This window comes from Miscanthus floridulus, chromosome 1, assembly GCF_019320115.1.
Source record: "Miscanthus floridulus cultivar M001 chromosome 1, ASM1932011v1, whole genome shotgun sequence".
NCBI classification, from domain to species: Eukaryota; Viridiplantae; Streptophyta; class Magnoliopsida; order Poales; family Poaceae; genus Miscanthus; species Miscanthus floridulus.
This window is the reverse complement of record NC_089580.1, coordinates 78,816,575-78,843,253: the sequence shown is the minus strand read 5'-3', so window position 1 is coordinate 78,843,253 and position 26,679 is coordinate 78,816,575. Positions and strand designations below refer to the sequence as shown.

The 26,679-nt window shown below is 44.8% G+C and overlaps 1 long non-coding RNA gene and 1 pseudogene across 3 annotated transcripts; both read left to right on the top strand.

Moving 5' to 3' along the window:
• Nucleotides 1-1,990: 1,990 nt before the first annotated feature.
• Nucleotides 1,991-22,783, top strand: LOC136536581 (protein CHROMATIN REMODELING 20-like; annotated as a pseudogene).
• A 618-nt stretch (nt 22,784-23,401) lies between these two features.
• On the top strand, nt 23,402-25,760 carry LOC136487787 (uncharacterized). Of its 3 annotated transcripts, none has more exons than XR_010767361.1 (4): nt 23,402-23,659; nt 24,325-24,499; nt 24,883-24,997; nt 25,077-25,760. It is a non-coding gene; the product is annotated as an uncharacterized lncRNA (long non-coding RNA). The 3 variants fall into 3 exon arrangements; XR_010767363.1 differs by having other exon boundaries at nt 23,402-23,663; XR_010767362.1 differs by lacking the exon at nt 24,325-24,499.
• The last annotated feature ends 919 nt before the right edge of the window (nt 25,761-26,679 follow it).

The following is a 26,679-nucleotide window of genomic DNA, read 5'->3' as shown; positions in this document are numbered from 1 at the left end:
TAATATTGCATAGGTAGTGAAATGAGCTCACGTAGTGCAAATAAAACGTAACGAAGTAGTGGATTACCTAATTCAACACACATAACACATGAAATGACATGTGATAACATATACCAAACTAGGGTACAGAGGTCCTAGACTAAACCTAACATGCCTTAGATAATTGAAGCAAACAACAAGCACATGAAATGGCATATGAGAACATGTGTCAAACAAGGGTACATATTTCCTTCGACTAACCCTAACACATGCCTTAGGTGATTAAACCAAAAAAACAAACACATGGATATGGCCCGTTAAAAAGAATGATTTGTTCTAGTAGTGTGGCCACATAGTAAATTGTGTTGCACCTTCTCTACACTATCCTCACATTGTTGTTGGTGGTGGTGGCGGGGGTGGCGACGGAGGCCCTTGTTCCTGTGATTAGGGCAGGTGCAATATGGATCATTGCAGAGTGCCTCCTATGAACCGGCACCATTGTTGTTGTCGTCCTATTCGTTGTCCTTGCAATACGCCTTCTTTCCTCCTCTTCCTTGTGCTCCTTTTCTAGAGCCTCCTCTCTGCATCTCTTCTCCATCATCTCTTTGTCCTCTGCCTCCCACCATAACAGTTCCTGCATCCACTCTTTGTTTTTCGGCTTGATCTCAGTGTTGATCCACTGCTCAAAATCACAGAGCGGTGTAGGGGTCTGCAACAAATGTAATTATTACAAAATAAATAAATCACGCAAGACTTCATTTGACACAAAATAATTATTACACAACATCAATTTCTCACCATCTTGTTAATGCGGCGCTGATGAAATATAGGCTTAAACGCAAAATTGGCACACATCCAATACCTCTGCCTATATGTGTCCTCTTTATCGGACTTGACTACCTTGCAAGGATCACCGCACCAACACATGGGCACTGGAACACCACTAGGCAGAGGCAATGTGTCGAAGGTATTTTCGATCATCCGGCCATAACTACAATTGAACCAAATTTGTTCTAAGAACCGAAAGCAATGAGCATTAAACCCTAAACCTAGGGTTTTTCCATTTGTTGCACATAAATAAAAACATAATATAACACGATGATAAGAGATTACCTTAGCTTACTAGCTTTACCACGCTTTAGCATCCTATCGTTATATAATAAAAAAATAAAAAACCACTTCAAACATTAGGTAATAACGCATCTAGGGTTGTAAAATAGACGTAATATATACCAAATCAATACATAAAAATGATAAGGGGAGAGAGGATACCTCGCTCGTGAAGATATATGGATCAAATCCAAGTATCCAAGGTCAAACTCGTCGATTCAAGAGATTGGACGGGTTAGGGAGAGGAAGAACCCGAGAGGGAGGAGGAAAAAATAAAAGCAACCTCAACAAGGAAAACTTGGCCGTGGGTTTTGAATCCATGTTCGACGCTAGGATCCATGGCTCCGACCTCGGAGCCGAGATCCACGGCTCCAAGGTCTTGGCTCCGAGCTCAGCGCCAAAATCTATGCCTTCGAGATACCGGTCATGTCAACGCCACCTAAGATATCCTGCTGTGCACGACCATGAACCTTGGAGCCAAGATCTGTAGGGCCGAGACGTGTTATCCCAGAGCCCCAAGTCCTGGCGCCGACCCTCAGGATCTAAAGATGAGTTTACGTCTTCCAGGGGCCAAACGTAAATTTTCTTAAAAAAAAGAACCAAATTGCAAAAGAAAATTGGGTCTGACTGACATGTCGCCATGTCAGCAGCGGTAATCTTTTAGACCTGTTTGCTCGAACTTATCAGCCGGCTTATCAGCTAGAATTTATCGTATTTTTCTCTCACGATAAATCAGCCAAGATCGACTTATCAGCCGACTTTAATATCAGCTGAACAGGCCGAAAGCTGGCCAGCAAAAGAAATTGTTTTAAAAGTTCAGAAGGTCAAAAAAAAAAAAAAATTGATTTTGTAGATGACTAATAAGGGGTGAATCGTATGAGCGTAAGTTGAGGGGCGCCGAGAGCACTTGTTGATTCACTGAATTACGGTTCATCCCGCGTGCGGCGTGCGCGCGCGCTCTCTCTCTCTCCCCCTCTTTCTGCGACGAACTGGGTGGGCTACCGCCGCCGCCGCCGCCCTCCGCCAGGTGCCGAGGCCTTCGTTGGTCTATTCGCCGGCCACGAGCACCCACCAGGTATTCCCACCTCTTCGCTTCCCTTTCTGCTGTGCGAAACCGAGCACCCAAACCCTAACTTAAAGCTATTTGGCCATTTGATGCCTAGTAACCTCGAACTTTTTGCAAAAAATATCGGGTGTACATGTGTACATCCATGTCCCTTTACTGGGTCCGCGCCTGGTGGGCAGGCAATGCGTCGACGAACAACCATTTCTTCAGTCCTGCAATGTTGTTGCTACTGTGTCAATTAGACTTTCGACGGGGGAGGTGGTAGCACTAGCATGTTGGTTTCAAACTAGTGTGTTTGCTCCGTACGCGTGGAAAAATAAGAAAAAAAACATGGACCTGCAGTAATGCCAATTTTTGCTCTGTGCGTGTGGATTAATGCTGCACTATTAGTAGTAGCCAAGCATTTACGAGTTTGACTGGCTAGCATAAAAAACTATCACTGAACTTGCACCATTGTATGTATAATTACTGCTACCGTGTCATGTTATGAACTTGCTAATGGGAATCCTATCATTATTCTTTAGAATTATGCTAATGTCCTGGGTATAGACACAATCACTTCATGAAGGCATGCCATTTAATCAAAATGCACTACTACTGATCTGCAGTTTAGGCCAATATTTCTAGGTTGCTTTTATATTTGTTATTGAAGTTGATCAAATGGGAATATGATTTAATTGGTCTAGGTAACATGTATTTGTGTTTCAGTATTTTAAATCCAGCAGTAAACAGGGTCCTGTTTCATTCAAGCCTAAAGTGAAACCTGCAGTTGTGTTTATTTCTGTTGTCAAAATACCCTTTTACTGTTTTTTTATTGTTTTGTTACCTGCGCAAATCTGCATTCTTGTTTTGCTTATTCCTTTTTTTGTTTTTGTATTTTAATTTGTTTTGCAGTAAAATAGTTAATGTATGCAAAGGTGGAACCAGATATATTTCTGTAGAAGTAAATGATATAATACTAGATGATTAGATATGAATAAGGATGGGATATTGTCTGTTGATAAGTTGGCAAAAATGGAATCTGTTCAACCAAATGGACAGCTAGTATGATATAATAATCATTGACTCTCAAAGTGATGAAAACAAAATTGGTGTGGAAACTAGCATAAGAGACAGTTCCTCGAAGGAGCATAAGGAGCCTCCATGCACAACAATGGACAATAATGCGAATGAAGAAACATCCATTACTGATGATGATTCAGAGGCTGATTCATATCAATTCTCTCTCCGAGAATCAGATAATGAACAAGCTTCAGCATCTGAGGAAGGCACTGAGGTGTGTGAATCCTATAAACTATTTCGATATCTATTGTTGCCTACTTAAGTTTGTGAAGTTCTGTTGGTATTTATAAATCATATATTTTCATAGAAGGTAACAATATCATTATGTACCATAAGCACCCATAGAGAAAGTATGACAACTTGGTGTGGAATTTTGGGAACTCTTATTGATGGCCATCTTTATTTAGTTTATCGTTGATTGACATGCTGCTCTATACCATTGATGCTACATCCGTTCCAAATTATAGGTCGTTTTGGCTTTTCTAGATACATAGTTTTTGTTTTGTATCCAAACATGTCATATATCTAGGTGCCTAGCAAAATCTATGTGTACCTAGAAAAGCCAAAATGACCTATAATTTGGGATGGAGTACCTTTTTGTGTTATTTACACTTAAATATTAACTACATTGTAGTTTCTTCTTAGAAGTTTAAAATCTTGATGGGCAGAAATTTACTAGTTTCTATTTCAAATTAAAATAGTATTTGACAAATCCTTTTTTTTGAAATTTGATTTTCTAACAGGTACTTCTGACTGAGGAAGAAGTTGAAGAATTGGTTGTTGAATTCCTCGAAGTCGAGAGCAAAGTAACTTTATATAACCTTTTCTGTTTTATGCACACCTTTTTTCGTCGTTTGACTGATCGTGTTTCTGGCGACTTTTAGGCAGCTCAAGCTCAAGAGTCACTTGAAAAGGAGTCACTGGACAAAATTGAAACGGAAGTAAGATTGGAGTTATCTGAGAGGCTTCAAGGAGATGAGGTTTTTAAACATGTTCATATTTATTTCGTAATTTGTATTTTGTAATCCTCAATTGTTTCTCTCTCTGTGTACTGATATATTGCTTTAATTTAAATAGTTAGAATCAGCTGTGTCAACTGAGATGGAGCAATTCCAGATGCAATGGGAAAATGAACTGGATGATCTAGAGATCCGTAGTTCTATTCTGTTGGTAATGTTTTCCCTTGTAAAGTATATTTTTTTGTGTCCATGTTACATTTACTAACTACCATTTGCACGTGTTGTCTCAGATAGATTTCCTAAATTCCTGTGCTATATAAATGCATTTGAAGATTTAGTGCTGAACCAAATCAACCTGTCTTTCTTATGTATAATGGCACTTACATTTCTTGTATCTTTGGAGTTCTTTTGTATAATTCTGTTGGGGGACTTGGCTTTGCTAAGCACAAAGAAAATGGTCGCATTAAATTTCTCTGTACTGGTTCTGTGTTAGACTTTAAGGCTGGTTATGTTAAACTGATACATATTGTTTACTCCCATGTTGCTTGGTATGTGCTTTTATCTATTTCTGTTATAGGAAAAGAATATTTTGAGAAGCCCCATGTTACTCATCAGGCTGAAGACAAATTTGCATGGCTGAAGATAAATTTGCATTTTTTATATGATGCAGGAACAACTTGATGCTGCTGGAATTGAACTTCCCAGACTCTATAAGTCAATTGAAAGTCAAGTTCCAAATGTTTGTGAAACTGAAGCATGGAAGAGCAGGACGCATTGGGCTGGTTCTCAAGTGCCTGAAGAAGCTAACCGATCCATTAAAAATGCTGATGAATACCTCCAGTCTTGCAGACCTGTACGGAGGTAATTTTGGGGCTACAATTTTGCTGTTTTTGTGTATATTTTATAAGACTCAGCTTTGCCTTCTTCAATCAGAAAACACGGGAGGTTGCTGGAGGAAGGTGCTAGTGGCTTTCTTGCTGGAAAAGTTCCTGTTGGGGATGATGATTCTGTTAAGTGTCATGAGAAAAGTTGGAGCTCTTTCAATGAACTTATTAAATCTAAGGAGAGAGCTGAGAATACATTTGGTAGCAGTAACTGGGCATCAGTTTATCTTGCAAGCACCCCCCAGGAAGCGGCTGCATTAGGTCTCCAGTTTCCCGGAGTTGACGAGGTGCCACTTGAACCCATTACTTTCTCATGTTTTGTGATGTAACCATTAGACTATTTATTAGTCTCATTCATGGATTTCTTGAAATCTTATCCTACCCTTTTCTCTTAATTTTAGAAACATGTTTTTTAATTTACTTTTATCTGATATTTTTGAAGAATAACAGTGGGGAAAACCCTAACCCCACCCTGTGTTGAAGTGTTGTTTTCATGCAGTGTTAGGACAAAGGTATTGGACAAGACTAGGGTAATGCACAATAACTTTATTTTTGTAATGAGACTGTCTATTGTATTGTCAACTCTCATGTGCACAATGCCTAGGTGATTGACCATGGTTAAATTGACCAGTTTTAGTATTTCATCTTGCATCTTTTAAAAGAATGTCACCAAGATGTTCGTGCAGTCCTGCTTTTCATCACTTCACAATGGTATGCACAGCAAGTGTAGTTTGTTCTAGTTAAAATAATAGTACTGCAAGATAGACCGTGATGAATTTGGAAGTAATTGCTATTTATTGCAGTGCTGTACCGTGTACTGTGTTTGAAGCTGTATTATTATTTTTTAGATAGATTTTTTAGAAAGAGAAGTACTTGTCAATAGTCACTACTGTGGAACTTAAAGTGTTTTTCTTGTCTACATTCTTTATCTTTATTAAATAGATAAATAGAGTATGCTTTTCAGTTACTCCCTCCATTCCAAATTATAAGACGTTTTGACTTTTCTAGATGCGTAGTTTTTGCTATGCACTTAGATATACACTATGTCTAGCAAAAGTAATGTATCTAGAAAAGCCAAAACGTCTTATAATTTGGAATGGAGGGAGTACATCTTTATTCATATTATTATATACTCTTAGATAACTAGCATGGTATGAGTTTTTTGAATCTACTGGCCACCCATGATTCTTCCTTCTAAATCTTTGCTATCAGCCTATCATTGTTACGATTCTGTAGGTAGAGGAGATATTTGAAGTTGATGGTGTTTTTGATGATATAAAAGGTGTAGATGAAGTGGAGCTTTCTGAGGAACAGAGAAGGAAATACAGAAAGGTCAGCTGAGACTACATTTTTTTAGCTCTGTTAATTAGTTAAAACTGCAAACATGCCACCGGTTTTGGTCTTGTGGTCCTATACTTAATTGCAGCACATGCACCTTTTGTTTCTGTTTTAGAGCTTGGGTATGCACCACCGGTGTAGATGAAGTAGAGCACATGCACCTTTCGAAGGGCGGGCCTGGTGCAAGCGGTAGTCTTACCGCCTGTGACCGGAAGGTCCCGGGTTCGAGTCGCGGTCTCCTCGCATTGCACAGGCGAGGGTAAGGCTTGCCACTAACACCCTTCCCCAGACCCCGCACAGAGCGGGAGCTCTCTGCACTGGGTACGCCCTTTTTTAGAGCTTGGGTATGCCTTATATCTACCTTTGCTTCTCACATTATTGTTTACTAGAAGAATACCCCGCAGCGTTGCTGCGGGATTTTCTTAAAATTTAGTTTGTTCTCTCTCTCTCTCTATATATAGCATTACTATATGGTACCCTGGATGTTATGTGTATATATATGAGCTTAACTTGTATGTTATCTTATTGTACTGGATCTGGTAAAAATCGGTAGAGTAATGGAAGAAAAGTCAATTGAATGTTAGATCACATTATAGAAGGATAGAATAATGAAACAAATAACATATGTAGATGACTTGTACATTGATAGATTAAAGACTAAAGTGTCGCACATAATAGGGATGATGTGGACAATATTTGTAATTAATAAGGGATGACATGGATAGTTTGCATGAAAGGATTGCAAGTTAGTGGGGCATTTAGTGGGAAATGATGTGGACACCTTGCATGAAGAGATTGAACATCTAGTGGGTTTAGCTTTATAAGAATATATAGATATAGATATATAGATTCCCAGTATATGAATGCCTAGGTATCATAGTGTGTAGTCTAATAGTTTCTCTTTGTTTCATACCTCGTTTTTGTACAGTTGGCAGCCATGTCTAAGGTTTTTGCCACATTGCAGCGGCATCTGCAGATTATTTATAGACCCAATCTGAATCCTCTATGAGGCATCAGTGAATAATGTAGAAAGGAGACACAAGATTCGTTAACCCTGTACTTATACATGTGTATATTCAAACCATCAATGGCAAGCTATCTTGTTTGGACTCCTTGACCCTCAAAACCAGAGCAAACAGCCTCTTCTCCCTAAACCACCCTGGTTTTAGATGACGCAACATTCTAGGAGGCACAGATGTGGTTAATTTGAACTCTAGGAAAAAAATAGCTATAGAAAATAATATGCCCCTAGTGTCTTTTGTGGGAAGAAACTGTAATCAAGCATGAAGCATCTCCTTGAGCTCTTCATCTTCTCCTTAGCCTTACTGCCTACTCTTTACCAATTCACTGAGTGAGAGACCATGTGCCCATTGTGGGAGGAGGTAAACAAATTTTGTCAGTCTATCAAACCAGCCTTAGTGCCTGCATATAGGAAGGTGCTGCTCATGGATGTGCTGGTCTGTCTTTGCTTTACTAAAGCCTGAGCCTGATCAACTGGGTCTGTGGGTCATCCTCTATTCAAACCTAGTACCTAAGCTTTCATCTCTGAGAACTTGCTTGAAGATCTTAGATTGGGAGCAGCATGGAGATGTTGAGGTTTTATGTAGTTCCAATTGAACCAGACAAAAGGTAATCTATAAAAGCACTAACCAAATACTGTTTGATCATGTGACTCCATTGACAGCCATGATGTTAGTTTGGACTTTATTCTTCCTCTTTCTCTCTTAGTTGACAGGCTGTAGATAGTTATCATGTCTTGCTGGCTGCACTGGCAAATTTGGGTGATACTGCTGTTAGTGGTAACACCACTGCACCCAAGTAGCTCAACTGTAGAATGAGAATCTACTATCACTGCTTCTGTTTAGCTGCTGGGTTCCAACTTCCTAGTAGCAAAAGATAAGGTTTTCTTGATAGGAATTCCTTCGTGCACTTCCTTAGTTAATGGGAAACTAAATTATACCATCAATGTAGGTAACGGAAGAGGATGATGCAAAAATAATGAAGTGCCTGCAGCGTCGTTCGAAAGGAAAAAGGATGAGAGGCTGGTGTAAGGTAATTACTTAAAGTTAAATGGTTTCAAGCTCTGTTTTGTGTTAACTAAATTTGTTATAAATATGCATTGTTGATTGGTCTGTGATTTATTGGGTGAATTTCTTTCATTTAATCCAGCCTTTCCTGTTTTCAGGAGAACATTGGTTTGGTCTCATCATGTGATGAGAAACCTCCTCTACCAGAAAATGGTGTTTTAGGTGCTAAAAGTGACCTTCCTGCATCTAAAAAACTCAAAACTGATGAAAACAAAGTTTCTATTGAGACATTGAAGCATACATGTGAAGATGGTGATAACGAGAAGAGATTGAAAACTGTGATAATAGAAAGTGATGATGATATGCAGATAGATAACAAACGAGCTTTACAAAAGGATGGTGAAGGTAGTTCAGCAGAAGTTGAAAAAGTGGTTGATATCATTGATCTTGATCTTTTCCCATCACAAAGCCCTAAGCTCCCTATTAAAAGTTTGCCTAGAACTTTCAAATGTACTATTTGCTCTGAAATGTTGAATGCCTCTGATGTGCATCGCCACCCTGTCTTGGATGTTGTTGTTTGTGGATCATGCAGATTTCTTGTGATAGAGAAGAATCGTCTTGAGGTGAATTCTTACCTCCTTTAGTATAGTAGATACTTTTGAACTTTATACAGAATTAGGTTTGACTATTGATGTCATCAACTAGGCATTAATGATTTCTTAGAGATGCTGTTTACATTTGGGCAGGATCCTGTATCTGGTGGTTATTGCACTTGGTGTGCACAAAGTGAACTGCTTCAAAGTTGTAGTTCTTGTAAGCTTCTTTTCTGTACAAATTGCCTGTCAAAGAATTTAGGTGAAGAATGCTTATCAGAAGCTAAAGCCACTGGTTGGCAGTGTTGCTGCTGCGTACCTAGTCAACTGGAACTTTTAATTTCTGAATGTGACAAGGCCCTCAGTGGTGTGGAATCTTCTGATTCAGAGAGTAGCAACGCAGAGCTTTCTGGACCAGAGAATAATGGTCCTGTTAGGTATGATCTTTTCCCCTATTTCATTTAGCATGCCAAAGCTCAGGTCCTGGTCATTCCTTGAACATGTTATCAGCAAGCGAAGAATGAAGAAGAGTATTAGAAGAATTATGGATGATACAGAACTTGGTGAGGAAACAAAGCGTAAAATTGCAATGGAGAAGGTTTGTGATCTTTCAGCCTTGTATCTTTATTTGATGTATAGTCTTGTATGAAGCTGTTTTATCTAGGCTGTAACATTATTGTGTAGGCAAGGCAATACCATTTGAAGTCCATGCAAGAGCAATCTGCCACCAAGTTAAGGAGCGAGAATGTTGGAACTCCCTTTGAAGCTCCATTGGAAATCTGTTTACAGGATGTTGGTGATGGACATATAGTCAATCTTGCCAGGGAGGAGGATGAGGAACCTGTTAGGATTCCAAGCAGCATGTCTTCTAAACTGAAGCCTCATCAGGTCTGCCTGGTCAAGATTTCCTCTCTTATTCATCTCCATAATTAATCCTGAATACATGAGGACTTAATGAGGGGATTTAACTGTTTGCAAGTGCTATGCTGTTACTCTTGCACCAGCAATTAAGACCAGTACAGGGAACCCATATCTGAGTCTGACTGGATTTTATGATATTGCAGGTAGAAGGAATAAGGTTTATGTGGGAAAATGTTATTCAATCTGTTAAAAAAGTCAAATCCGGGGATAAAGGTCTTGGGTGCATTTTGGCGCATAACATGGGCCTTGGGAAAACCTTTCAGGTCTGTGTTGGCTTATAGCTTGGATATACATTTTCTTCAAGAGTTATTCATTCGTTGTATGCTGCAACTATTGTTCCCATGGCAATCAATTATGTGCTGGAACTAGACCATGCATGTCAATCAACTTCATTCTTTGTACTTGTATTCTCATATTTGTGATGAAGTTATTGTTAGGTTGACATTTAATTTTCATACTTATGCAGTTATTATGTTCCATTACATTGCATGTCAATCAACTTCAATTTTTGTACTTGTATTCTCATATTTGTGATGAAGTTATTGTTAGGTTGACATTTAATTTTCATATACTTATGCAGTTATCATGTTCCATTACATCATTTACATGACATAATGGGAGTTACGTTCTTATCTTTGTTCTTTCGCACCTTGCAGGTTATTACATTCCTCTATACTGTTATGAGACGTGCTCAAATGGGATTGAGCACAGCACTTGTTGTCACCCCTGTCAATGTTCTTCATAACTGGAGGAAAGAGTTTAGCAAGTGGCGTCCAGCAGAGCTGAAGCCTCTTCGTGTTTTTATGTTGGAAGATGTTGCAAGGTGCAGATAAATTTCTTGTTTTGTTGCATTCTTGTTATTCATGCAGCTAGTTTTTTTCCTCACCTAATAGATGCGACTTATAGAGCCTTTATGTGCCAATATATTGCGTATATGACTACAAGATGTTCACTCTGGATGCGAAAAGTAGGGTATATTCCTTGTGAATGTATGCACATATATTCAAAATCCATCTTTATACAATTGTATGCTGAATACTTGAATTAATTGGAGATGGTGTGGTCTGCTAGATGAAACTTTAAGTACTAGCCTATTAGTTTCAATTTTTCCATGTATTTTCCTTAAGAAGTCAAATTTTAAAGAGTTTCCTGCACCTTCCCCAAGACCACATATGTAGTACACATGTTTATGAATTACAGAGTCAGGAAAGAAGATAAAACACTGCAAGTCCTAAACAACACATATTGTCAAAACAGCTACGGGTGGGTCGGGTGGGGGGTTGCAACTCAACTACAAACATTCTATGAAAGCTGCTTCAATCCTGTAATTGGGCGTAGGCATCCTGCTGTAGTCTTACCTGACAAAATGACTTGTATTCTTGTTATTTCAAATTTCTGGATTAGTCCCATGTTTTTTAACACTTATTGGTACATTGAGAACTTAATCTTGGAACTTCATATATTATAAATTGTACACATAATGCATGTATTTGGTTCCTTTGATGTATGAATTCAATAGTGGCATTCCCAGGACCTAGGTCATTCTGATTGATTTTCTCGAATTTGGGGTCAACACTACTCAAAGATGAAAGCCTCCTAAGTTTGCTTAAATGTCCTTTTACTCTATTGCCTTTTTTCTTATACTTTCTTCAAGTAGTTTTTAGTGTGATCCTGTATCAATCTCACTAGATCAAATGTTTCTACAAATATTCGCTTGATTATGGGACAAGCCTTACTTTCACCTCATTGGTTTATTGGCCTTCTCTATGTTGCATTATTTAGGGATGTTTTTTCATTGCATTGCATGATTGAATTATTTACTTATGGTGTGTTTGTGTTTTTCCCCCTTTGGTTACATGGGAGTACTGTTTCCCTATAGTAAATCTTTACCTACTAGGACTAGGATGGAATGCTCCATCTGACCCTTTTTTTTTTTGCAGGGTGAAAAGGCCAGATTTACTAACCAAATGGCGAGTGAAGGGTGGAGTGCTTCTCATTGGTTATTCATCATTTAGGAACTTATCCCTTGGAAAGCATGTGAAGGACAAAAATTCTGCAAACGAAATTACTTATGCTTTGCAGGTGACATACCATGTCCCTGCTATTGGTACTGTTTCAAGCTCTAATAGTAAACTCGTTAGATACCTTCTTGTGGCTATGTACTGAGGTTTCAATAATATTCTGTTTTCATGGTAATGTGGGCATGTCACATGTGGCACACATTATGACATATAGACATATAGTATGCTTTCTCCCAACTTTGTTACATGTTAGCTGTGGGTTTTTGACGCAGTTCATTGTACTGTCAGTGTGGGCCAGATATTCTTGTATGTGATGAAGCACATATGATAAAGAATAGGAGGGCCGACATTACGCAGGCTCTGAAACAAGTAAGAACACAGAGAAGAATTGCGTTAACTGGATCTCCGTTGCAGAATAATTTGATGGAATATTATTGTGTAAGGAGCCGTGTATCCCTACTGTTTTGTTTGCTTAATCATCCAGTTACTGAAATTACTTGATGTTTAATACTAGTAGTTTGCCAACGTATTTTGTTTTAATCTTGTGAGCAGATGGTTGATTTTGTCAGGGAAGGTTTTCTTGGGAGTACTCATGAATTCCGAAACAGGTAGGTGAACGCTGCCATACATGCACCGTAGTTTTATTTAAAGTTGAAATATTGATTTCTGCTTTATCAGGTTCCAGAACCCCATTGAAAATGGGCAACACATGAATTCAACATCAGATGATGTCAAGATCATGAACCAACGATCACACATCTTGTTTGAACAATTGAAAGGTTTTGTCCAGCGGAAGAGCATGAATGTTGTGAAGAATGATCTACCACCAAAGAAGGTTTTTGTTATTACTGTAAAGCTCTCTCAGCTGCAGAGGAAGCTATACAAAAGGTTCTTAGATGTTCATGGTTTCTCAAGTAGTGGTTATTCCGAAAAATCTCACAGTTCCTTCTTTGCCAAGTACCAAACATTAGCCCAGGTACGTTGACCTTGCATCTTTGTGCTGTTTCTTAGATAAAAACTAGGGAATTGCTGTCTACTTCCTCCATTTCAAATTATAGGTCAATTCAGCTTTTGTCCTAACTCCTAAGTCAAATGTCTCTACTCTAACTTTGACCAAGTCTTATAGAATAACGAGCCAACATGTTAAACATTAAATTAGTTTCATTAGTCTTTATGAAATATGTCTTGATAGTGCATGTATTTGAACTTTTCATTGTTAATCTAATTTTCTTAAAACCTAGTCAAAATTAAAGAAGTTTGACATGGACAAAGCTAGAGTGACCTATGATTTGGAATGGAGGGCAAGGGAGTAACACTGTTGAAGTGTAGGTATGGAATCATCCGGGTCTCCTCCAGATGGCTAAAGAACAGAGAGGAAATTTGCGTCGTGAAGACGCTGTTGAGAATTTTATGATGGATGAGAGTTCAAGCGATGATAATGTTGAAAATTACTTGCCTAATGGAGGTAATTTATTATATCCCACTGTCAATAACACTCATCAAGGTTTGGCAAACCTGCACACTGCACTTTGTGTTATTATCTGAAGTTCCTATGATATATACACTTTATCATTTCTACAGAGAAGCAGAAGGATAGAGCTGATCAGCAGTCCAAGAAAAGCAATATTGTGAATGAGGTTCTTAACCTTACCCACCATGAATTATTATTATTTTTTCTGTTGAGTACGCAGGAGAGATGCATATTATTGCATTAAGAAGAAGAAGAGAATGCAATGCGGTCAAACACACACCAACAAAAGGCGCTCTTCCGCGCTCACCTAGGCGTGCCTCTGCGCTAGGCGGAGGGGTACCGCCTTGCCTAGGGGGGGTAGGCGGTACCCTAGGCGACGCCAGCCCGTCGGTGGCGTAAGGCGCACAGATTCACCTAAGGCAGGGACAAGTGGGGCGACACGGACATTGGGCGGCGGTGGAGGAGGAAGGGAGGGGTGGGCGGAGGTCGCCGGTGGGGGAGGAGCAACGGGCGCATGTGTGTACGGGTGGCACGCGGACTAGAGAGAGAGAGAGAGAGAGAGAGAGAGAGAGAGAGAGAGAGAGAGAGAGATGCGGGAGAGGAACCAGCGGCGGCGGCTGATATGCGGGTGCGGCCATGCGGGAGAGACTGAGCAGAGGAGAAAGAAGGGATAAGGTGTAGGGGACTTGGGCTTTGGGCCGTTTCCTGTTTGGTGGGCCTTTCTCTTCAGTGAGGTCCACTTATCTCCTGTTTTCTTTTTCTTTTTTAAACATATATGTGTGTATATATGCTAACGCCTAGAAAAACGCCTTGGGAACGCCTAGGCTCTAGGCGGAGGGTCACCGCCTAGAGACCGCCTAGCGCCTTTTGTAACCTTGAATAAATCAAAAGTTACCTATGCTAATGGGTGGAATACTTTGCATGACAAACTAAGCATTTGGTTCTGATTACCCTTTTTGTGTCTCTTTTTCATATTTATTATTGTAGGAAAGTAATTGGTGGGAGGAACTTTTAGATGAGAATTCTTATATGGAAGCAGATTACAGTGGCAAAATGACCTTGCTCCTTGACATCATGTCAAAAAGTTCTGAATTAGGTGACAAAGTATTAGTGTTTAGCCAGAGTTTGACCACTCTGGATTTAGTGGAGTTTTATCTGGCAAAATTGCAAATCAATGGAAAAGAAGGCAAACATTGGAAGCGAGGGAAGGATTGGTACAGGTATGCTTCCACACTTAAAAGTTTCCCTTTGTTCACAAAAACTTTGCAGCTACTGGTGTGGTAGTTCCACAAGTATCTGTTTTCTTTTGGTTTCTTATACTTCGTATCTACATGCTCATGAGATAAACTGTCCATAACCTACTGCCTCAACAAGATCCTGGACCTATTGCTTTGTATGCATGTGTTTCCACGGCCTTCCCATAGTATGATGTCTATTCATGTAAACTGAAAAACTAGGCTGGGCTGTGAGCCTGTAAAGTGGTATTCTTTCCCAATTCATTTGGGAATGAAGCCACTGTGAAACCTGAGAACATCTGCATTTTGGTAGTTCCTGGATGCTGTTATCACTTTAGTGCCATCTGCTATGTTTTGCTCTGGAGTGTTTGGAATTATTGATCTACCATCATGAATAATGGAAAAAAATATGAATGGCTGCAAAGGGTCAAGTAGGAACTAGGAAATGCTGCAATCGCAATATGCCAATATCACATCATACTCCACAACAAAAGACACCAATCTTTCTATCTCAACTCTTCTTGGATATTCAGGTGTGCTAGTCAGGTAGTAAGTAACCTTTTATGATTTCAGACTTCATCATGTTCTTTTTTTTACTAAGGCAAATTGTCATGTCTCTGTTTGGAAGTGTTATGACGGGCGTCCAGTACACCAGGCGCCGGCGCCCAAGAGGCTAGGTAGCGCATGGATTAGATGGGCTAATAGCCCAATTATCTTTATTAGCTATATATTTGCTATTTTCCTCGGCTAGATTATTTATTCCTAAAATAGGATTCCATAGGGAGGATATATATATATCTTGTAAACATTATTGAAAGGAATTAAGCAGAAGCAACAATTTAGTTGCCGGCTTCCCCTAGGAGCCCTAGCCGCCCCTCTCTCTTTGCGCCGTGAGACATCACGGCGCCAACTCGCCGCCGCTGCTTCCCTGGCCCTCGTCCCCCTCTCTTCCATCCCTACAATCTCCGCAGCAACTCCGGTAGGAACCCTAGCCCTACCAATCTAGTATCGACGATGTTAGGTCCTCCGTCCACCACCGCGCCTCTCCCTGTCACCACTGCGCCGCCCCCACCACCTCCGCGTCGCTGTTCACCTCTCCACCACCGGTTGCGTCCTCGACGTCCGCGTCGGACCCCATAGCTAAGGCCTTCGCGGACTTGGCGCGCACCGTCACTGACATCTCTCGCCTCGCCAACATGGAGGCCAGAAGTGCACCACCACCACCGCCCCCATCGCCGGCGGCCTCTCTTTCCCCGGTGTTCCCCTACGGGATGCCGGGCTACGGCACGATGACCTTGTGGTCGCCTGGCGCGCCGCCAAGGGGGGTCCCCATCCATCAACTCCTCATGCCGGCCAACCCGTCGCCGATTCCGTCCTACGTCATGACGTCGACAGCAGCACTGGTGTTCACCATGGCGGGCGCCCCGTTCACCGCCACGACGGTGGCCTCGGCGGCTACCACTGGCGTCGCTCCGGAGGGTCCGAGCCACTAGTACCAGCAGTCTGCCGGCTTCGTCGACGGGCTGGGCATGGATGCTGAGTTTCCCTCTAGCGTCAACCCTACCTACATGTTGGAGGCGCCCGCCCCCGGCGCAGGGTAGGGCGTGGCACCCCCGTGCTACTACAAGCTTGAGTTCACCACATACGATGGCGCCGAGGGTCCCTTGAACTGGCTCAATCACTGTGAGCAGTTTTTGAGGGGCCAACGTACCCTCGTCGTGGATCGTGTCTGGCTCGCCTCGTACCATCTAGTCGGCGCAGCCCAGACTTGGTACTATGCCCTGGAGCAAGATGAGGGCATGCCGACCTGGGATCGCTTCAAGGAGCTCTGCAACCTCCGCTTCGGGGCCGGCGATTCGTGGCACCCGCCTGTCCAAACTTTGCCTGGCTCCCCTTCCTGTCGACGGTCCAGGAGTATGCCGACCGCTTCAATGCAGTGCTGTGCCATGCCTGTAACTTGTCGTCCTCCCAGAAGGCAGAGTTGGTTGTGGGCGGCCTTCCAGAGCACATCAAGGTCGACGTGGAGCTGCGCGAGCCTCAGGACCTCCAGACGGCGATGCACCTCGCGCGGGCCTTCGAGCGCCGCGCCGCGGCCATGATGTCGACCCCAGCATAGCGCGGGACGTGACCACCACAACTCCCAGGCCTGCCGGCGCCACCCCACCAGGCCGCGGGCTCCCCAGCATCAGGCGCCCACCAGCCTTACCCGCCCTGCAGCAGCAGCCCGCCCAGCTGGCTCCAGGATGCCCCTTCCGCCGCCTCACACCGGCTGAACAGCTGGAACGCCGTCGCCTCGGGCTTTGTTACAATTGTGACGAGCCCTACGTCCGCGGTCACTAGTGCCAGTAGCTGTTCTACTTGGAGTCGGCCGACTTCCTCGACGATGACGTTCCTGCGGAGGTGGCCGCCATCGCTGCGTTCCAGGAGGACGCTCCTGCGGTGGCTGTTGCCGCCGCCGCTGCCTCGGTCGTCTCCCTCCACGCCATTGCAGGCATCCGGACGGAGAACACGATGCATCACATGTCTACATCCACGGGCATCGTCTCCTGACGCTCCTCGACTCTGGCTCCACGCATAACTTCCTCAACACTTGAGTCATGCGCCAGCTTCGCCTCACCACATTGCCACACCCCACCATGCGGATCTTGGTGGCTAACGGGGACCGCGTTCCCTGTGAGGGGGTCGCCCGTGACGTGGCGCTGGCCATTGACACCGAGGAGTTCTCCATCAGCTGCTTCGGCATTGACCTCGGCGGCTTCGACGTTATCCTCGGCGTCGACTTCCTTCGCACGCTTGGTCCCATCCTTTGGGACTTTGAGGACCTGTGCATGGCATTCACGCGGGGCTCTCGGCGCATCCTGTGGAAGGGCATCGGCTCCCCCCGCGACGACCTCCGGGAGCCGGCTGCCTGTGCGGTGGCTGTGGCGCCTAACCAGTCCTTGCTGGACCACCTCCACCAGTTCGACGACGTGTTCGCGGAACCACGCGGTCTTCCTCCAGCGCGCCTCTATGACCACCGCATCCACCTGTTGCCCGAGACCGCACCCATCGCCGTCTGCCCGTACTACTACCCACAGCTCCAGAAGGATGAGTTGGAGCGCCAGTGCGACGCCATGCTCTCCCGAGGCGTCGTTCGACCGAGCACATCGGTGTTCTCTGCTCCTCCTGGTGCGGAAGGCCGATAATACCTGGTGCTTCTGCATCGACTACCGCACGCTCAACGAGAAGACGTCCAAGGACAAGTTCTCGATCCTGGTGGTTGATGAGCTTCTCGACGAGCTTCATGGCGCCTGCTTCTTCACCAAGCTCAACCTCCGCTCGGGCTATCACCAGGTGCGCATGCACCCGGCTGACAACGAGAAGACGACAGTCCGCACGCATCACGGTTACTTGGAGTTCCTGGTGATGCCGTTTGGCCTCACGAACGCGCCGGCCACCTTCCAGGCCCTGATGAACGATGTCCTTCGCTCGTTCCTGCGCAGGTTCGTCCTTGTGTTTTTCGACGACATATTGATCTATAGCTCGTCGTGGGCCGAACATCTACAGCACGTCCACCTCGTCCTCGACGCTCTCCGGGCGCACCCTGCACCTCAAGGGGTCGAAGTGCTCCTTCGGGGCGCCTTTGGTCGCTTACCTTGGCCACGTCATCTCCGCCAACGGCGTCACCATGGATGGCGACAAGGTGGACGCCGTCGCGTCATGGCCCACTCCGCGCTCAGCTCGCAGCTTGCGTGAGTTCCTCGGTCGCGCAGGCTACTACCGCAAGTTCATCTGCCACGTTGGCACGATTGCAGCGCCGCTCACCCGGCTACTGTGCAAGGACGCCTTCTCCTGGACGGAGGAGGCCACGGTGGCTTTCGAGGCGCTCAAGCGCGCCTTGTCGACGGGGCTGGTCTTCCAGATGCCCGTCTTCGACAAGCCGTTCGTCGTCGACTGTGACGCCGGCTTTGGGGCTGTCCTCCACCAAGAGGATGGGCCGCTCGCCTTTTTCAGCCGCCCCTTCGCCGCGCGACACCTCAAGTTGGCGGCCTATGAGCGCGAATTGATTGGTCTTGTGCAGGCTGCACGTCATTGGCACCCATATCTATGGGGTTGCAATTTCCTCATTCGCACCGACCACTTCGCCTTGAAGTTCTTGCTCTACCAATGCCTCTCCACCGTATCACAAGATCAGTAGATCAGCAAGCTCTTCGGCTTCGTCGCCTGGGGCGGTTGAACACGGTGGCCGACGCCCTATCTCGCCATGACTCCGACACCACCGTACCCGACGTCGAGGCGCACGCCATCTCGGGGCCTTCGTTTAGCTTTCTCGACGACATCCGCGCTGCCATGTTGACCGTTGAGGACGCTCAGCGTCTCCTGCACCAGCTGCAGGAAGGCGCGCTGGGGGAGCCCTGGCGCACGGCTGAAGGTCTTCTTCTTCACGGGTCACACATCTACATTTCGATGCGCGGCGACTTGTGCCACCAGGCCCTCGCCTTGGCTCACACCGCCGGCCACGAGGGCGTTTCGAAGACACGGCAGTGGCTTCGCGGAGACTTCTTCATTCCCGGCGACCGTACCCTCGTCTAGGACTTTGTACGCACCTGCAGCACGTCTTAGCGGAACAAGACTCAAGCCCTGCGGCCGGCGGGTTTGCTCTAGCCCCTCGAGGTGCCGTCGCAGGTCTGGGCCGACATCTCGATGGACTTCATCGAAGGCTTGCTTAAGGTCAATGGCAAGTCTGTCACCCTAACGGTGGTTGACCGCTTCTCCATGTATGCGCACTTCATCGCCCTCGGCCACCCCTACACCGCTGCATCCATTGCTCGTGATCCGGTCTTCACGGGCCATGTGTGGTGCGACCTCTTCAAGATGGCCGGTGTCACCTTGCGCATGAGCACGGCCTTCCACTCACAGACGGATGGTCAGTCCGAGGTTGTTAACAAGGTGACCGCCATGTATCTACGCTGCGTCACTGGGGATCGCCCTCATGCTTGGGTGGATTGGCTACCATGGGCGGAGTATTGCTACAGCACGTCCTTCCACTCCGCCCTCCGTACCACCCCGTTTGAGGTGGTCTATGGCCACCCGCCCCCGCCCCTGCTGCCCTACACGGCCGGGACGGCTCGAACGGACAAGGTGGACGCCTTGCTGCGTGATCGTGACGAGTTCCTCACTGAAGTCCGCGAGCGCCTGCTTCAAGCCCAGCAGCTGTCCAAGAAGTACTACGACGCCTCCCACCGTGACTTGGAGTATGCTGTGGGGGATTGGGCGTGGTTGCGCTTGCTCCACCGTACTGCACAGTCACCCAAGCCCCGGGCCAAGGGCAAGCTTGGTCCTCGCTACGTCGGACCGTTCCAGGTGTTGGAGCGTATCGGCACCGTCGCCTATCGGCTTCAGCTACCGGAGGGCGCACGTTTGCATGATGTCTTCCACGTGGGCTTCCTCAAGCCGCACAAGGGAGATCCTCCGACGACGCATGCTTCTCTACCGCCTACACTTGATGGTCGCCTTCTTCCAGCTCCCGAGCGTGCCCTCCGTGCCCAACTTCGACGGGGCAATTGGCATGTTCTCATCAAGTGGCACGGCATGCCTGATGATGACGCTACTTGGGAGCCGCTCTAAGCATTTCAAGACCTCTACCCGGATTTCCAGCTTGAGGACGAGCTGTTTCTCCAGGCGGGGAGAGATGTTATGACGGGCATCCAGTACACCAGGCGCCGGCGCCCAGGAGGCTTAGGTGGCGCATGGGTTAGATGGGCTAATAGCCCAATTATCTTTATTAGCTATATATTTGCTATTCTCCTCATATAGGTTATTTATTCCTAAAATAGGATTCCATAGGGAGTATATATATATATCTTGTAAATATTATTGAAAGGAATTAAGCAGAAGCAACAATTAGTTGTCGGCTTCCCCTAGGAGCCCTAGCCGCCCCTCTCTCTCTCTGCGCCGTGAGACATCACGTCGCCAACTCGCCGCCACCGCCGCTTCCCTGGCCCTCATCCTCCTCTCTTCCATCCCTACAATCTCCACAGCAACTCCGGTAGGAACCCTAGCCCTACCAGGAAGACTCCAATAGTGCTAGCTTGACAATATAATCTTATGAATCATGATCATTTTGCAAAACAAAAAGGCTTGGATGGCAATATAGCACCATTGCTGCATCTATTTCTGCAGTGGCTATTGTTTTTCTTGGCATAGTATTTTTACCAGAATTGTTTATATCATTATGACTGATTTTGCAAATTATTATATATCCGTATCATGCTGAACAGGCTTGATGGGAGCACTCCATCTTCTGAACGTCAAAATCTTGTGGAGATGTTTAATGACCCTGAAAACACAAGAGTGAAATGCACGTTGATATCAACTCGTGCTGGATCCCTGGGTATCAACCTTCATGCTGCAAATCGCGTGGTTCTTCTGGATGGATCATGGAATCCAACACATGATCTGCAAGCCATTTATCGGGTTTGGAGGCAAGAGCTTGTCACCTGAGCTGCTCATTAATAGCACTTGAATATTGCTATTTATTTATTTTTTTGTGTGTGTGGGGATGTTCTTTCCAGGTATGGCCAGACCAAACCTGTATATGCCTACCGCCTAATGGCACATCGAACAATGGAAGAGAAAATATATAAGCGCCAGGTAATTTTGCATTTTTCTTCTTCTGGTTTTGAGTTCTCAGTTTTAGTTATCCAAGTTATTCTCTTGTACCTGGTAGATAAAGCTCCATCCTTGTTTGAAATCAATTCATTGAGTATTAATAGGTGACAAAAGAAGGCCTTGCAGCAAGGGTGGTGGATAAACAGCAAGTTTCAAGAACCATCTCCAAAGAAGAGATGCTGCATCTTTTTGAATTTGGTGAAGAGGAATTAATGGAACAGAATGAGAATGGTTCTACCATAATTGAGAAGCCATCCACTTCTGACACTATTAAAACCTCTGAGCCTGTACCTGTCGACAGTCTCATGCTGAGCCTACTCAGTGAGCAAACTCGGTAATTCTCATCCTATTACTTATGAATACTTGACCCTGTTTGGATGCTGTTGTACTTAAAAACATGGTACTAAGAAACTGTAGTTTTAGAACCTGTAGATGTGCAGTTTAGAAAAAAGAGGTCTAGAGTGGAGTTTTTGAAACTCGCAATACTATGGTTTTTAAAACCATAAAGTTTGTTGCATCCAAACACATGCTCCAAAACCAAAGTACTCCAAAAATACTATGCATCCAAGGTCCAAACAGGGCCTTACTTGCTAATCCTATAAGGATTTTAATTTATATCTAAGACCCCACTCATGTGAATTTATATCTAAGACCCCACTCATGTGGGAGCCTCCGGCAGTCTGCCCCCTTTATCTAATCAGACATGTCACGCCTGTTTATTTCCTTACTTTATTGCTTGGCAGCGTATATGTCACAACTGTACTAAGTAGCTGCTTGTTGGTTAACATCTGTTTGTAATTTACAGGTGGATTTCAGGTTACCATGAACATGAAGCTCTCTTCCAAGAAAATGAAGAAGAAAAGCTTACAAAGGAGGAGCAAGATATGGCTTTGTCAGAGTGGGAGTCATTGAGGAAAGCTGCACCGGATCCCGAGAGAAAATCAAACATGAGCGCAGTTCCAACATATCCTAATCTTGTGCGGCCACTTAAGCCTGCTTCAAGAAGCCGGCAACTGCAGCAACGTAAGGTTAACTCAAATAATCAAAAGAAGTGTAACAACTTAACCCACTTGCTGACTCTAAGAAGTCATGGCACGAAAGCAGGGTGCACTCTGTAACGAGTGTGGCCAGGAGATTAGTTGGGAGACTCTAAACAGAGATGGTAGATCGAGATGAGCCTGTCTATGTGGCATTGACAGATTTTTTTTTTTGGGTTCTTTATGTAAATGCTGACGTCCAGGTAGTAGTATACATTGCGTATACGAGAGTATTAGAGTAGAAAGTAGAATGGACAATGAAATTGGCTCGTGGATTGTGGTCCACATGGTAGAACGCATGAGATGCAATTGAACCATCACATTATTATGGAACTAGATGATACCCCAACGTTGCTGCGGGGATTTTGTTGTACCGTATATGTTCGACGAAGGGAGAAATATTGCTTTGTTTCTTCATGGTTTTATCTCAGAATATTAATGGAAAACAATGATCCGTGTTTAGTAAAACCTAACAAAACGTTTGTCAATCAAATGCATATCTTCATAAAGAAAATACACGTATCTGATATATGGCAAAAGAGAAAAGCGTCTAACTAAACATTTTCTGCTGCGTCGGTCTCTAAAAGACCGTAATTGTGGTTTTAATTTTATCAAAAGTACACACATGTAGATAGAAGATGACAGACATAGGATTCTGCTGCGTCGGTCTCTAAAAGACCGTAATTGTGGTTTAAATTTTATCAAAGTACACACATATAGATAGAAGATGACAGACAGGATCTCAGTTATGGGACCCATCTCAAGGAAACAACTGCATAGCTGCCCCGTTCGCTTGGCTTATAATCCACACTTTTTTAGTTAACGAACAATATTTTTTTCTCACAACAAATCAGCCAACAGTACTTTTAGCCATGGCTTATCCCCTGTTTGCTGGGCTGATAAGCCATGACTGAAAGTGCTGGCTAATTTGTTATAAAAGAAAAATACGATTTATTAGCTGAAAAAGTACGGCTTATAACGCAGCGAATCCTTGCGCCGTGAAAACTGCCTGCTGCCCTGTAAAAAAAAAAAAGCAGCGCAGCATTATCTCAAGCCGTCAAGCGCGGACGCGCGGATGGCTCTCATCCACTCATTCGTCTTCCCACTCGTATCCAGCACGAAATGGCCGTTCCCTTCCGCTCAGATCTCCTTCCTCCATTTTTCTTCCCTTTCGAGATGCCACCATCGTCGAGTGGCTGGCGGCGGCAGCTGCTCAACACATCGTGATTATGCATGGAGGCACGAAGCTAGCAAACGGTGGCGGCGGTGGTTGTGGTGCGTCGCACATCTCGGCGTCCCACGCGCGTGTGTACATACTTAACCTTTGGTTTATAATTATTAGTAGTTCAATCGACCATCATCTTGTAATCCTGGATTCTCACTGGTGCGCATGCCTAGCTGCACCAGTAAGAAATAATATGACTGTCTGGCGTAGGACTGTCGGTCTTCGGTTCACCCTGGTCAGCAGGAGTTTATCATATTCTAATACACAATTTAATGGATTATAAAGTTGTTATAAGAGACAACTAAAGAAACAACCTGTGACAAGAGGTTGTATGTTAAACTGTTTCAAGATTATATGTGGCCGCTTACATAAGACGGTGCCACATTCATTTCTTTCATGCTTCTGACTCAGGCTAGAGGGGGTGTGGGGTTACACCTAGTCTCTCACCCCCGCTGAGGACCACGGGGGTCCCACAGGTAGGCGGGCAGAGTGCGCCGCGGAAATGACCGAGCGAGGGTCTTGAGAGACGAAGGTAGAAGGGAGCGAGATGATAGGAAAATGCGGATAAAATGCCCATTCGTTTGTTCGGAAAAGAATCTCCCTCCCTACATGAGCACTCCGGGTATTTATAGGTCATACCCGGAGGCAAGGTGGAATTACATCAAGGTTTCCCTTCGGGGGATAAGCTCTATACACAACCAAAGGGCATGGCGGTAATCTTTCTCTCTTGGTTGTCGTCTTCCAGGCCTCCATCTCCCCGGTGGGATCGTCATCGCCCTTGGGGTGACGGCCTCTCACGGTGGGCGGCGACCTTCGTGTCCTCGCGCCGAGGGCGCGACCTCTGAGCACACCACCTGAACACAAAGAGAAGACGCCACGGACGAGAAACCCTCGTGGCTAAGGTTAACATCAGCAGCGAGGTGAGCTAGTTTGGTTGGCTGTGGGTCAAGGGTTAGGGGGAGCAGTGTCGGGGATGCTTCCCCCAACAGTAGCCCCTCAGGGTTCGGGCCTAGCGTGATGGGTCAGAGCAATGTAACATTGCGCTCGACCGCTGCTTGGCCTTTGTTGCTTATGGTTTAATTGGGCTTTGGATTGTAGTTTGATTGGGTGCGTGATTGTCGGGGGTTGTTCTTTGATGTTCCATTTTCTTGGGATGTGGCGCTGTTGCTTGGTTCCTGTTTTCTCGGGATGTCGGTTGCCTACTTTCCTTTGGTGCGGTTGTTGGGTGCCTATAAATAGTTGTGGTGGGTTTGGGTTTTTTCATTGTTGCGCCCTTTTATCGTTGGCTGCTTTGTTGCTGCAGAGGTTGCTGAGCGAGGGTAGATTTGCTGAGCGAGGGTAGATTTTCTGTGAGGGTTGCTTTGGTGCGAGGTTTCACACGGTTTGCTGGCTTCCTCTGCTTCTTCATGTTCGTTAAGGTACTTGTGGATTGTTTGTGCTTGGAGCCCTATTTGGTTTAGTCCCCGTTGATGTGTTTCTGGCTGCTTTGTTTTGTAGCTTGATGGCTCGAGTAAAGAAAATTGCGAAGCCTATTGACAGTTCGGAGGTCGCTGACTCTGCCTCGAATGCTGCAGTGAGCTTTGCGTTCGGTCTATCGAGGATTATTTCAAGCGATTTGGATGAGTTCGCGAAGGCTGGTTGGTTTGCTCGAGATCTTGCGAGGCCGTCTGAGGAGAGGTTGTTCCCGACCCTCATGATGACGAGGTTGTTGTTTATAAGGAGTTCTTCTTGGTTGGGTTGAGGTTTCCGTCGCATCCTCTTGTTGTTGGTGTGCTGAAAAGGTTCAACCTGAAGTTTCATCAATTGAACCCCTCTAGTTTCGTGAAGCTTAGTATCTATGTTTGGGGTTGTAAGTCCCAAGGTGTTGAGCCAGATCTTGAGGGTTTCGTCTGACTTCACCGGGTCCACCCTTAGCCTCAGAAGGTAACTGTTGATGGTAAGCCTGTGCATTTGCAATTTGGGGTTTATACCTTCGTCTATCGTCATGGTGCGGAGGTTCTTGTTCAAGCTCAGAAAAACAAGTGGGCTTCGCCTTGGACAGAAAATTGGTTCTATATCAGGATGGAGGGCGAGCCTATTCTTTGTGGGAAGTTGATGACACTTGACAGTGTGTGTAACACCCCGGGTGTTTAAATATTAAAAACAGGACATGTTATCATATGCATTGTAAGGCATTGGTCATATTGCAAACTTTGATATGCATTCACTAAAAGAAGTTTACATTTATGTTATGAGTGTTGAATTGAATTGTTTGAATCAAGTTCAAAATTTGGTTTGGATTTGAATTTTCAAGAAAACCCTGATTTTCAGCATTTAAATCCTACCCTGAAAACTCATTTCAAAATCTAAGCATATTTTGGGGTTGAGCCCAAAAGCAAAAGTGTAGAGCTTGTCAAGTTATATAAAGTTTGTTTTTGTAGTTTTCAAACTTGTTATGAAAAATTTGAAGTAATTCGAAAAGGCGTAAATCGTTAGATATTCCCTATTTGAATTCAAAAGTTCATTTCAAAATGTAGACCGAATTAGGGGGTGGTTATAAAAGCAAAGTTGTAGAACTTTTGATTTTGAACAACTTTTATTTTTGGAGATTTTTGAGTTGTTATACAAATTTGGAAGTAATTTGAATTTGAAAATGAAAATGAATGGCAATTCTGTAATTACTGTGAACAGTGTTCACCGCCTAAGCTGCATTGCCGGCGACCTTCGGTTCACTTCCAGGCGCGCGCGTGGACGTCCTCGGCTTCGCGCTGGCGCAGAGAAGTCTCCTGCGTGGCTTCCTTGTGCTTTTGAGCCACGCTATTTAGCCTTGGCCGTCGCCGTTTGCCCCCGCTCCCTTGCTCTGTTTTTCCAGTCGCCACCGCCATAGCTCCGGCGAGCTCGCATCGCCTCCCTAGCACCGTTGCCGTCTCGGTAAAGGTCGTCCTAGCTCCGTCTCTTCCTTGCGAACCCAGCTAGCTAACCTTGGTCGCTTGAAATTGCCGAGAACCCGCTGTCCACGTTTTTCTTCCTCGCGGCCGGTAACCTCACCGCCGTGGGCGTGTCATCGTGGCCAGAGCCCTCCGGTGAGCCGTTGCCCTTGATCGGTGTACCTACGGCTTCG